This window comes from Callithrix jacchus, chromosome 1 (assembly GCF_049354715.1).
Source record: "Callithrix jacchus isolate 240 chromosome 1, calJac240_pri, whole genome shotgun sequence".
Classification (NCBI taxonomy): domain Eukaryota; kingdom Metazoa; phylum Chordata; class Mammalia; order Primates; family Cebidae; genus Callithrix; species Callithrix jacchus.
In genome coordinates this window covers 173695978-173709584 of record NC_133502.1, presented here as the reverse complement: position 1 = coordinate 173709584, position 13607 = coordinate 173695978, and the positions used below count along the sequence as shown (strand labels likewise).

Below are 13607 nucleotides of genomic sequence, written 5' to 3'. Positions count from 1 at the left end.
CCCCAGGTTCATCTTGTATATTTGTCAGTCATAGAATCAGATATTTCTCCAAGGATCCCTGATTCCTTTTATTGGAGAATAGTATTATAAGCCAAGAACTGGGTGTTAGGTGTGTTTGTTGCTACTGGGGCACATTGTGGTTTTAATTTGCATTCCTGTGATGATTGATGATGCCAGTCACCATTTTATATATTTACTGGTTATTTATGTATCCTGTTTGTCATGCGAAAAGCCTAAGACTTTTTCCCAACAGCAGTGTTCCATAGGTATTACAGAGACTCTATGGCTCACAAAGCTTAAAATATTTATTATCTGGCCTGTTAGAAGAATAGTTTCCTCACCCCTAAAGTTATAATCACTATTTTAATGTCAGTTCTATTCTAGGTTGGTTTTGATTGGTTGATTTTTCTTATATTTTATTGCTTCTTTCCAAGTTTAGTTATCTTTGAGTAGATGGTAGACATTGTAAAGATACTTGAGGTTTTTTTTCTTTGTAATAAATTTCTTGAGACTTTTATTGGTATGCAGTTAAATTATTTGGAAATATTTCTGTTCTTTATGGTCATACTTTTAAGCTTTGTTAGATGGATCAGAGCACCATTTAGGGCTGTCATCCCTAGGGAATATAACTCTACTATTGTGACATGACCCTTCTGAATATCATACCAGGGAATTAGAAGGTTTCTCAAGTCTGGCTGGTGGGAACAGTCACTGTTACTGCCTGTGTGTGAGTTCCAGGGACACTTCCCTCTAATCCTCTCAGATGGTTCTTTCCTCTGTCTTTGATAGTTTTCTTCCACACATCGGCTGATTAGTACTTGACAGAATACTTGAGAGAAACTCTCCCCAGATCTCTAGTATTTTCTCTCTGTGAAGCTTTCTCCTCTACAGCATTCTGTCCTGTGTACTGTAGATGCCTTAGTCTCCCTAGACACTCAGCTCCATCTTTTCAACTCAGGAGTTCTGCGTGAGTTCCCCTTCCCTGTGCTACATTCTAGAAATGCTCTCAAGGCAGTCAGCTGGGGTAGTTGTAGGGCCTCCCCTCTTTTGTCCTCAGAGATCACTGTCCTTGTTGCCTAATATCCAATGTCTTGAAAACTACTATTTAGTCCAGGAATGTCCAATCTTTTGGCTTCCCTGGGCTACACTGGAAGAACAGTTGTCTTGGGCCACATATAAAATACACTAACACTAATGATGGCTGATGAGCTAAAAAAATAAAAAAAATCACAAAAAAGATCTCATAATGTTTTAAGAAAGTTTATGAATTTGTGTTGGGCCACATTCAAAGCTGTCCTGAGCTGCATGTGGCTCATGGGCCATGGGTTGGACAAGCTTGATTTACTCTATTTCATCTGCTTTCTTCCTTTTTTTCTTTTCTTTTCCAGATAGGAGGGTAAATTTAGTCCCCATTACTATACCTTAGGTAGAAGTAGAAGTCTTTTAAGTGGCCGGGTGTGGTGGCTCACGCCTATAATCCCAGCACTCTGGGAGGCAGAGGCAGGTGGATCACCTGAGGTCGGGAGTTCAAGACTAGCCTGACCAACATGGTGAAACCCCATCTTTGTTAAAAAAGGAAAAAAGAAGTCTTTTAAGTCTTTTTAAAAAAATGTTGAATGGATGTTTAATTTTACCAAATGATTTTTCTGTATCTGTTGAGAAGATCGTATGATTTTTTTTTCTTTCTCTTTTTTTCCTCCTAATGTGTTGAATTAGCTTGATTGATTTTTTTTTTTTTTGGATGTTAAACCAACCTTAAATTTCTGTAATAAACCTAACTTAGTCACTATCCTTTTTTAATATATTGCCAAATTTAATTTACTCATGTGTTTTAGGATTTTTATACCTATATTTTGTATATAATACTGCCTTTCTTCAGGTTTCAACATCAAGATTTTCCTTATAAATAGTTATCTAAGGGTATAAAGTGGGTTGGGAAATGTTCCCTCTTTTTCTCTAGAAAAGTTTGTATAATATTGATGTTGTTTTTTAAAGAGAAAAGGTTTACTTGGCTCACGGTTCCACAGGCTGTTCAGGAAGCATGGCAGCATCTGCTTCTGGGGAGGCCTCAGGGAGCTTTTACTCATAGTGGAGAGCAAAGTGGGAGCAGGCCTTTTACATGGCGGGAGCAGGACTGTATTAGTCCATTCTCATACAATTGTGAAGAAATACCTGAATTAAAAAAAAAAAGAAATACCTGAGACTGGGTAAATTTATAAAGTAAAGATGTTTAATTGGCTCATGGTTCTGCAGGCAGAACAAGAAGTACAGCAGCTTCTGCTTCTGTGGAGGCCTTAGGAAACTTACAATCATGGTGGAAGGTGAAGGAGAAGCAGGCAGGTCTTAATGGCCGGAGCAGGAGCAAGAGAGTGGGGAGGCAACCAGATCTCATGAGAACTTACTATCACCAAGTTAAATCATGAGAAACCGCCCCTATGATACAATCACCTCCCACCAGACCCCACCTCCAACAATGGAGATCACCATTTGACATGAGATTTGGCCAGGGACACAGATGCAAACCATATCAGTCGCCCAGACTGCTCTTTAACTCCTGGCCTCAAGTGATTCTCCCACCTCAGCCTCTTGAATAGCTAGGACTATAAGTGCATGCCACCACCCCAGCTAATTTTTAAAATTTTGTTTTAGAGACATAGTCTCGCTATGATGATTTTATTTGAACCACTGTTTAATTACAGATCTACTTCTTTAATAGATACAGGACTCTTTAGGTTTTTCATTTGCACTTGTTTCAGTTTTGGTCAGCTGTGTTTTTCTAGGAAGACAATGATCTGTTCAAGGTCATACATCTTATAATATGAGTAAACTTTTCAATTTTTAGCTTTTCAAATGATGTCATACCAATATAGTATGTACGTTTAAATTTGTAAACTGTTTCATCTTCTCTACTAGAATATCAACTAGTGGGCAGATTCTTTGTTTACTGAAACTTTCTATCATCTGAGTCTTAAGGTCTATAGAAATTTGAATTAAAGCATGCTTGGAGCCAGGCATGGTGGCTCATGTCTGTAACCCAACACTTTGGGATGCCGAGATGGGTGGATCACTTGAGGTCAGGAGTTTGAGACCAGCCTGGCCATCATGGCAAAACCCCATCTCTACTAAAAATACGAAAATTAGCTGGGCATGGTGGTGTGCACCTGTAATCCCAGCTCCTTGGGAGGCTGAGGCACAAGAATTGTTTGAACCTGGGAGGTGGAGGTTGCAGTGAGCCAAGATTACACCACTGCACTCTAGCCTGGGCGACAGAGTAAGACTCTGCCTCAAAGTAAGTAAATAGATAAAATGAAATAAATAAATACCTCGATTTAAGTAGTTGCTTCAATAGTTCATTTGGGCTTTGTCAGTCAATAACATACATTTTACTTCTGTAGTAATAGGTTATTAATGAGGGGAAAATATGTTAGGGTATGTATTAAATAAAAAGGTGGGAATAGTGAATTGAAAGTATAGTTCTTTAAATTATTTACTCATTTTAAAATTTATTTTTAGAGATGGGGTCTTGCTCTGTTGCTGAGGCTGGAGTGCAGTGGCATAATCATAACTCACTGCAACCAGGCTCACTCCCCAGCTCCGACCTTCCTCCTGCTTCAGCTTCCTGAGTAGCTAGGCCTGCAGGCACATGCCACCACACCTGGCTGATATTTAAAATTTTCTTAGAGACAGAGTCTCACTGTGTCGCCCAGGCTCCTCTTGAATTCTTGGCTTCAAGCTGTCCTCCCATTCAGCCTCCTGAATAGCTAGGATTACAAGCATGAGCTATCTTGCCTGGCTCTGATTCTTAAACTTTGAGAGTTCCATTTACATTGTACTTATTTTTCTCAATTACAGTTAATTTTGATTTCCTGAGACCTAGTAGAATATGTATTTGCTTATAATTCAAGGGCAATTGAAAGAAAGAAAAATAACTCAAGGCCAGGCATAGTAGCTCACACCTATAATCCCAGCACTTTAGGAGGCTGAAGCAGGAGGATCTCTTGAGCCCAGGAGTTTAAGACCAGCATGGGCAACATAGTAAGACTCTGACTCTACAAAACACTAAAAAAGTAAAATTTTAAAAAAATTAACCAGGAATGGTGGCACATGCCTAGCTACAGGGGAGGCTGAGGTGGGGAATTGCTTGAGCCCAAGAGGTCAAGGCTGCAGTAAGCGGTGATTGTACCTCTGCACTCCAGCCTGGGCAAAACAATAAGACCCTGTCTCAAGAATTAAAAAAAAAAGGAAAAGAAAAATAACACAAATTCAGCATATGATTTAGCAAAACCATTTTGATTTTTCTTTAAGAGAGATTATAACTTGAATCATTCTAGCAGGGAGAATTTAATAAATATTTAACATTTCAATGCAATAAAATGTGTCCATATTGTTATACAAGACTTAGTTTAAGATTCACATGTTTGGGAAGAATGTGGGTTTGAGCGGTGAGGGTTCAGTTGAAGGTCTCTTTCTATAAAGTATATAATTTGTTGCCAAAGAAAATATTACCTAGCAGCAGGTTACATGTGCCAAGAGAGGCCAGAGAAGTCTTACAGTAGAAATTGTACAGAGGAGCTGTCAAACTAGATTCCTGAGGATGTCAGACAGGAAATAAAGCTTATGATGCTAAAATTTTTTTTTTTTTTTTTGAGACGGAGTTTCGCTGTTGTTACCCAGACTGGAGAGCAATGGCACGATCTCGGCTCACCGCAACCTCTGCCTCCTGGGTTCAAGCAATTCTCCTGCTTCAGCCTCCCGAGTAGCTGGGACTACAGGTGCGCACCACCATGCCCAGCTAATTTTTGTGTTTTTAGTAGAGATGGGGTTTCACCTTGTTGACCAGGATGGTCTCGATCTCTTGACCTCGTGATCCACCCGTCTCGGCCTCCCAAAGTGCTGGGATTAGAGGCGTGAGCCACCGCGCCTGGCCGATGCTAAAATATTTTACTAGATGACTAGGGCATTGGAAATGAATCTTTCAATGCTTGTGTTTTTTTATCCTGCTTTTATTTGAAGACAATCAAAGTTATTTACACTTACAAATTTAAACTGTTTAAGGTATTTAGTCCGAAATTTAAGAAACTTTCTAAGATCATATTGGCTGAATATTGACTTAACTATATCTTTTTCTTAAAAAGTGTTTATCTTCTGAGATTAAGATTTGGAAACTTATAAGGAGAGAGGCTTTAGGTTCTTGGAGATAAAATATAGTAAGCAATTTCATTCTCTATGCCAAAAGTGGAAATGTAGAAAATATGTATAAGCAATTGTGCCAAAGTATTTATCTGTGGTTCTCTTTATTCTTTAAATACATTGCCTGTTTCTGCTATACACATTCAGATACATTGTACAGAATTACAGAGGTTTTGAACCTGAAGGACTTTAAAGAACATTAAAATTTCTTTATTTTGTGGAGAAGGGAAATGAGACATGTAGCAGTAAACTGATAAGAACAAATATTACACTTCATCTTAGCCAAAAGGCCAAGAAGCGATAGGTAATATAAAAATACAAATAGTTTTCCCAGTGTCATGAAGAGAATAGGAGCAGACTTAGCTCTTGGAGAAATAGAACATTTCCTTATTTACTGTTGCAGTAGTGAGTTATTTGAATTTTTATTTATTTATTTTAGAGACATTGTCTCACTCTGTCACCCACTTTGGAATGCAGTCTTCCTGCCTCAGCCTCCTGAGGAGCTGGGACTACAGGGACATGTCACCATGCCCAGCTAATTCTTAAATTTTTTGTAAAGATGGGGCCTCACTATGTTGCCCAGCCTGGAATTGCATTTTTAGAGGTATATGATAGCTTTTTTTTTTTTTTGAGACAGAGTTTCGCTCTTGTTACCCAGGCTGGAGTGTAATGGTGCGATCTCGGCTCATTGGAACCTTCGCCCCCTGGGTTCAGGCAATTCTTCTGCCTCAGCCTCCTGAGTAGCTGGGATTACAGGCATGCGCCACTGTGCCCAGCTAATTTTTTGTAATTTTAGTAGAGACGGGGTTTCATCATGTTGACCAGGATGGTCTCGATCTCTTGACCTCGTGATCCACCTGCCTCGGCCTCCCAAAGTGCTGGGATTACAGGCTTGAGCCATGGCGCCCGGCCCGGCTTTTTTTTTTTTTTTTTTTAAATGTTTATTTATTTATTTATAAAATAAAGATGGGGTTTCACCATGATGGCCAGGCTGGTCTTGAACTCCTGACCTCAGGTGATCTACCCACCTTGGTGTCCCAAATTGCTAGGATTACAGGCGTGAGCCACCACGGCCGGCCAGCTTTGTTTTTGTTTTTTTTTAAATCACCAGATGATTTATGAAAGTTGATGGATCAGTTGGCTGTCAGCAAAAGTGAAAAACTGTCAAGCCCCTTTGAAGACTATTACTATTCAGGAAACAAAACAGTGTTGACACCAATTTTTTTTTTTTGAAACAGGATCTTACTCTGTAACTCAAGGCAGTGGTATGATCTCAGCTCACTGCATCCTCTGCCTCACAGGTTTAAGCAATTCTCTTGCCTCAGCCTCCTCAACAGTTGGGATTGCAGGTGCCCACCGCCACGCCTGGCTAATTTTGTATTTTTAGTACAGACATGGTTTCACCATGTTGGCCACACTGGTCTTGAACTTCTGACCTCAAGTGATCTGCCTGCCTCAGCCTCCCAAAGTGCTAGGATTACAGGTGTGAGCCACCACACCCAGCCCAGGCTAGATTTTTGAGGGAGAGGCCATCTTTTTTTTTCTTTTTCTTTTATTTATTTATTTTTGAGACAGAGTTTCGCTCTTGTTACCCAGGCTGGAGTGCAATGGCGCAATCTCGGCTCACCGCAACCTCCGCCTCCTGGGTTCAGGCAATTCTCCTGCCTCAGCCTCCCGAGTAGCTGGGATTACAGGCACACGCCACCATGCCCAGCTAATTTTTTGTATTTTTAGTAGAGACGGGGTTTCACCATGTTGACCAGGATGGTCTCAATTTCTCGACCTCGTGATCCACCCGTCTCGGCCTCCCAAAGTGCTGGGTCTTTTATTTTTTTTGCCACAGGGTCTCACTCACCCAGGCTGGAGAGCAGTGGCAGTCTTGGCTCACTGCAGCCACTGCCTTCTGGGCTCAAGCTATTCTCCCACATCAGCCTCTTAAGTAGCTGGGACCACAGGCACCTGCCAGCACGTTTAGCTAATTTTTTGTGTTTTTGTAGAGATGAGGTTTTGCCATGTTGCCCAGGCTGGTCTTGAACTCCCGAGCTCAAATGATCCCACCCGCCTCAGCCTTCTAAAGTGCTGGAATTACAGGTGTGAGCCAGCATGCCTGGCCTTAACTTTTTGACCTAAGTTTCAAGATGGTTATTGGTTTAAAATACATACAGTACTTATAAAAGGTTTTCGCTCAGGTAGTTTAAAACAATGATTATAAGATTAGAATATGGCAAAATAAAATTTTGTCTCTTTAATACAAATTCATTGTCGAGTAATTCACTAAATAATGATTGGGGAAAGAACTATTTTGGTCACAAATATTCTACCTCATTATTATGCTTAGAAATAGATTCTCTCTTTTGGGAAACAACATGATTTACTTTTAAAAAAGGTATTTCATGGTTTTGCCTGATTAGGTGAGGTCAATATTTTGTCTTATTGTAGATATTTGCTATTTTTGGTGAATATTTCTTTTTCAAAATGGTTAAGCTATGACTCAGTTTTTTGGAATTGTACCAACACATTACCAGTGTAGTTTTATACAAACATGTCCCCACATTTGTCAATTTGCACTTATTGCTAGTCCGTACCATAATTAATGTGATAGTGGAGGTCAGAAGGTATACTTATATAATTATGCACTTTTCAGTTTCCTTTAATCATTAGTAAAAGTGATCAACGTAGTTTTATATAATTTGACCCAGGAGTTTATGTCATTTGAAGTAATGCTAAAGCCCTCTTAGCTTTGCAAAGATGCATTCTCAAGTTGTTAATTTGGGAAGTTATTTTACTTGGAGCCAATTAAATAAATATTTGTGTTAACTCTATCCAGTGGCTTCTTTAAGAAAAATGGCTTAAAGTGATTTACCTTTCTGTTTTAACAGTGCAAAGAGTTTTTCTTCTTTACTTTTTCTTTTGTCTTTTGTTTTTTTTTTTTAAGACAGGATCTTGTTCTGTCACCCAGGCTAGAGTGCAGTGGCATGATTACATTTCACTGAAGCTTCAACAAGCAATCCTCCTGTATCAGCCTCCCGAGTAGCTGGGATCACAGACGTACACCACCATGCTTAGCTAATTTTTGTATTTTTAGTAGAGATTGGGTTTCACAGTGTTGTTCAGTTGGTGTTGAACTCCTGGGCTGAAGTGATTCATGCACCTGGAGTCTCAAAGCTTGGGGAGGCCGCCCACCTCGGCCTCCTGAAGCTTTGGGATTCCAGGTGCGAGCCATTGCACTAGTCCTTTTTTTTTTTTTTTTGTTAAGTAAAACACATTGTCAGAAATCTCTTCATTTTGCATCATTTGTGCAATATTAGTTTTGTTTGTTTTTTCTTTAACATCTTGAGACCCAGGAAAGATGATCTGAAACAGAGAATTAAACACAGAATTAGACTAAAATCTTTTATGGAGATTGTGAAGTATTTAGGTTTAAAGTCTGGAGTTAAGAATAAGTAATGGCAAAGATGTATCTACAAACTTCACAGTGTCACTGACTTAGGATGCATTCATGACTCTTCTCCATTAAGATTTCAAATTAACTTTTAAAAACTAGGTACCTCCATAAAACTTGTATGTATCTTACCAGACACTCCTTTGTCATTTTTCCCACTTCTGCCAGATGGGTTTTAATATAATAGGAAGAATTGTTATGAAGTCAACTCCATTGTAGTTTGAACTGGAATGATTCTGTTCTCGTCAACTTGAAGAGTCCAGTTGAATCACTTTCTAGTGATTGCCTTTGTTTTTTTATTGTTTAAGTGTTCATTTCTACTTGTAATAATCCTGTTAGGATGCATATTACCAACTATATGTGAAGGCCTGGCTATATGGAGCATAAAATTAGATATGCTTCTTTCCTTTGGCTCACAGTCTAAATTTAGTAGGCGACAGTTTCCTTTCCTAGATGTCATTAAAAATAGAAGATACCCATCTGTCTGAATGGGTTAGATACACTTCTGCCTACAGGCTGAGAGATGAATTATATAACACTAACTTCCTTTTAGCCCCAAGATTCTTAGAAAAATAATGTTTCTCTTTTAATACAGAGGCCAAGAGTGTATAGTTTGAATGTTAACCTTAAATTATCCCATAAGTTTGTGAATCTCTGGAAGACCTAAGAAAATTAAATTTTGAAGAGAAATCACAAAGATAAGGTGAAACAGTATCACTTAAGAAATTGGCTTTGAAGTAAACTCAAAGTAAACTTTTCCATTCCTAGATTTACAGTTTACTAGCTGTGTAAGAAAGTTGTTTAACTTCTCTGAGATTGTAACTTCATTAATGTAGTTGGAATAGCAAGGACTGCTTGTTGAGGAGCAAATTAAATGAGTGAATATTTATAAAGTGCTTTTTTTGGTGCTTGGGATGTAAAAGACATTTCTAGTAGTGGTTATTATTGTTGATGTTAATATTGCTTCTGGTTCTTTTTATTTAAAAATCTGCCATCTTGCTGTTAAAAATCTTAATTTAGAGCGCAGTGTATAATATGAGGTCAGAGTTAAATAGGGAATTCCTAGGAATATTTGGAGTCCTGGAAGTCATTTAGAAGAGGACTGAAAATCATCCCCAAAGGACTACCTGTGTTAGAGGATCCAGAAGAAACAGGAAAACAGACTGCAAGAAAGCCATCAATGAGGTGAAAGGAGAACCAAGAGAATAATGTTATGAGATTCAAGAGAGACATTGCTTACTGGGTCAAAAAGTTTCTTCAGAAGTTCATTTAAAAATATTTTCGGCCAGGCGTGGTGGCTCACGCCTGTAATCCCAACACGTTGGGAGGCCGAGGCGGGCTGATCACAAGGTCAAGAGATTGAGACCATCCTGGCCAACATGATGAAACCCCGTCTATACTAAAATACAAAAATTAGCTGGGCATGGTGGTGGGTGCCTGTAGTCTCAGCTACTTGGGAGGGTGAGGCAGGAGAATTGCTTGAACCCGGAAGGCGGAGGTTGCAGTGAGCCGAGATCACGCCACTGCACTCTAGCCTAGTGCCTCGTGACAGAGCAGACTCTGTCTCAAAAAAATAAAAATAGGCCTGGCACGGCGGCTCAAGCCTGTAATCCCAGCACTTTGGGAGGCCGAGGCGGGTGGATCACGAGGTCAAGAGATCGAGACTATCCTGGTGAACATGGTGAAACCCCGTCTCTACTAAAAGTACAAAAAATTAGCTGGGCATGGTGGCGCGTGCCTGTAATCCCAGCTATTCAGGAGGCTGAGGCAGGAGAATGGCCTGAACCCAGGAGGCGGAGGTTGCGGTAAGGTGAGATCATGCCATTGCACTCCAGCCTGGGTAACAAGAGCGAAACTCCGTCTCAAAAATAAATAAATAAAATTAAAATTAAAAAATTTTTCGGCACTAGGTGATATCAGGCAGGGAAAGCCTCTGAGGAAACCATTGAATGGGGCAAGTAAGAGGTCCTCGTCTTTGAGAGAGTAGAAAAATGGCTGTAGACCTAGACTTGATTAGGCAGAGAAGGAAGCGTGCAGTGAGGAAAAGTAGAGAGCAGGCACGTAAGATGGAACCTCATGAAAATTTAATTGTATAGAGAAGGAGAGAGAGATGACTTAAGGAACAGGAGAAAGTGTTTGGGTAGGGCCGGGCCTGGTGCCTCATGCCTGTAATCCCAGCACTTTGGGAGTCTGAGGTGGGTGGATCACCTGAGGTCAGGAGTTAGAGACCAGCCTGGCCAACATGGGGAAACCCCATATCTGCTAAAACTATAAAGATTAGCTGGGCATGGTGGCACACACCTGTAATCCCAGTTACTTGGGAGGCTGAGACAGGAGAATCGCTTGAACCTGGGAAGCAGAGGTTGCAGTGAGCCAAGATCACACCACTGCACTCCAGCCTGGGTGACAGAGCGAGATTCCGTCTCAGAAAAAAAAACAACAGTGTTTAGATTTGTTTGTTTCATTTTGATAAGAGAAGAAATTGGCATGTTTGAAGGCTGAGGGAGACTGAAACTTACTGGTCAGGGAGTAGCTGATGGTCAAGTTGTGGTTGGAGGCAAGTGGGACTGGAATCCAGTGCACAAGTGGTGGCTGGAGGAACAGCTGTTCTTTATGAAAGAGGAGGAATGAGGGAGGGTAAGTTAGATTGCGGCTGGAGGGGAAAATGAGGAAATTTATGTCTAATGGCCTCTTATCTGTTTAAGTAGGAAAATGGTAATGAACTCATTATTGGGATCATTAGGATAGATGAATAGATCCTTTTCTACTGCTAAATAAATAAAAGTAGACTTAGGAAAAAGGGATATCATTATTTTCCTGTGGAAGCATATATTATTATGACATTAGACCAATGCTTCTCAACTGGGGGTGATTTTATTCCTCAGGGGACATTTAATAATGCCTGGAGACAGTTATTTTTGTCACCGATGTGAGGTGTGTTACTGGTATGTAGTGTGTGGCCAGGATCGCGCCCACATCAAGGTCTCAGGTGTCCATAGTGTTGGAGTTGAGAACCTTGCCCTAGACCAGTATGTGCTTACAACATACACTTCAACAAAAGCTAAGAAGTTCACATAACAGCTTGATATATCTATCCCCTTGTGGGAAGTCACAGTATATGTTAGTTTTTTAAAGTCTGAAAAATCCTCAGAAGAAAATCTAAACTGTTTAGCTGACTGACATTTTCCCTGCTCTTTCATAGCAACTGTTAACAAACACACTGAGAAATATATTTAGAGGGAAAGGATGTACTTTCGTCTCTTGGCTGATCTGTACTATGTATTCATCCTGTATTTCTAGTGTCTGATACAGTTCCTGGCACATTTTGTGGTATGATATTTACTCCAGCCTACACCATTCCCCTGAACTCTAGACTCAAAATTCCAGCTGTCTGTTCTGCATTTTGCTCAGTGTCCAGTAGCTTCTTAACTCTAACATGCCCAAAGTTGAGCTCCCAATAGACCCTCAGACCTGTGGTACCTGCAGTCTCTTCTTAGTCAGTGGCTGTTCCATCCTTCCAGTTGCTCAAACCAAAGGCCTTGGAGTCATTCTTCACCTTGTTTTATCCTCTATATCCAGTCCATCAGTTAAGTCTCAGCTCTATCTCTAGGAAATATTCAGCATTTAACTATTTACCACTCTCTCCACTGATTTAAGCTGTGGCTTGAGTTGTTAGAGCAGTCTTATAACTGACTTCCCTGCTTCCATTCTTGTCTCCCAATACAGAAGCCAGTGTGATCCTTTTAAAATGTCAATCAAATCATCACTCCTTGCTCAAAATGCTCCATTGGCTCCTCATTTCCCTCAGGATACAAGCTGAAGGCCTTTTGGTGGCCCACATAGCTGTGTGTGAACTGGTTCTTCATTAGTTCTCTGACCTCATCCCCTCCTCATCAATCTAAGGCTGGTTCCGCTTCAGTCTCAGTTGGGTTTGTTGTTGTTAATAGACAGGATCTCACTGTGTTGCCCTGGATGGATTCAAACTCCTGGACTCAAGCAGTCCCCAGTCTTTAGCCTCCTGAGTAGCTGGGACTGTAGGTGTGCACCACCATGCCCAGTTTAGTCACAGTTTTAGTTCAATGTTTTACTGTAGCTCAGACACATCAGGCAGGGTAAGTTGGGGCCTGTGCACTTGCTCTTTTCTCTGCCTAGAATAATTTTCTACCAGATTTCCCTCATGGTTTATTCTTTCACCTCCTTCAAGTTTTTTTTGCTCAGATGTCATCTTAGTGAGGTCTTTAGTGATCAGCCTGTTTCCAGTCGCAGCTGTTTGTCTCCTTTGTCAGCTTGCTTTTTCTCCAGAGCATGTGTCGCTATCTAATATACTATGTAATTTATATAATTTGTACTGTCTCCCCCAACTAGAGGTAAGTTATATTAGTCCAATAATATTTTTGTGTGTGTTTTGCTCACACTGTGTCATCTGCAATTCGAATATTGTCCGACATATAATAGGCTTTTAATGAATGATTGTTGAAAGAATGAATAGTGATTAAAGCAAAGACTCTGACTTAGGACTGAAATTGAATCCTGGTGCTGGCACTTTTCTGCTTTGTAATCTTAGCCATGTCATTAACCTATCTGACCTATTTACTCATCTCTAAAATGGAGCTAGTAGGACCAAGTAGGTTTGTCTTGAGGATTCAATGCAAGAATCTGTATATAGCTCTGAGCTGAGAATCTGGGGCATAATAAACAGTCAATAAGTGATAGCTCTTATTACTACTTTTTTTTCCCTTCTTTTTTTTTGAGACGGAGTCTCGCTGTTGTTACCCAGACTGGAGTGCAATGGCACGATCTCAGCTCACCGCAACCTCCGCCTTCTGGGTTCAAGCAATTCTCCTGCCTCAGCCTCCGAGTAGCTGGGACTACAGGCATGCATCACCATGCCCAGCTAATTTTTGTATTTTTAGTAGAGACGGGGTTTCACCTTGTTGACCAGGATGGTCTCCATCTCTTGACCTCGTGATCCACC

The 13607-nt window shown here is 40.4% G+C and overlaps 1 protein-coding gene and 1 pseudogene across 9 annotated transcripts in view; one reads left to right on the top strand and one right to left on the bottom strand.

The window, feature by feature from the left end:
* SCAI (suppressor of cancer cell invasion) overlaps positions 1 to 13607 on the top strand; it is a 201738-nt gene that overhangs the window by 32472 nt on the left and 155659 nt on the right. The gene's annotated exons all lie outside the window — the stretch shown is intronic.
* LOC118147912 (U2 spliceosomal RNA) lies at positions 5357 to 5492 on the bottom strand (annotated as a pseudogene).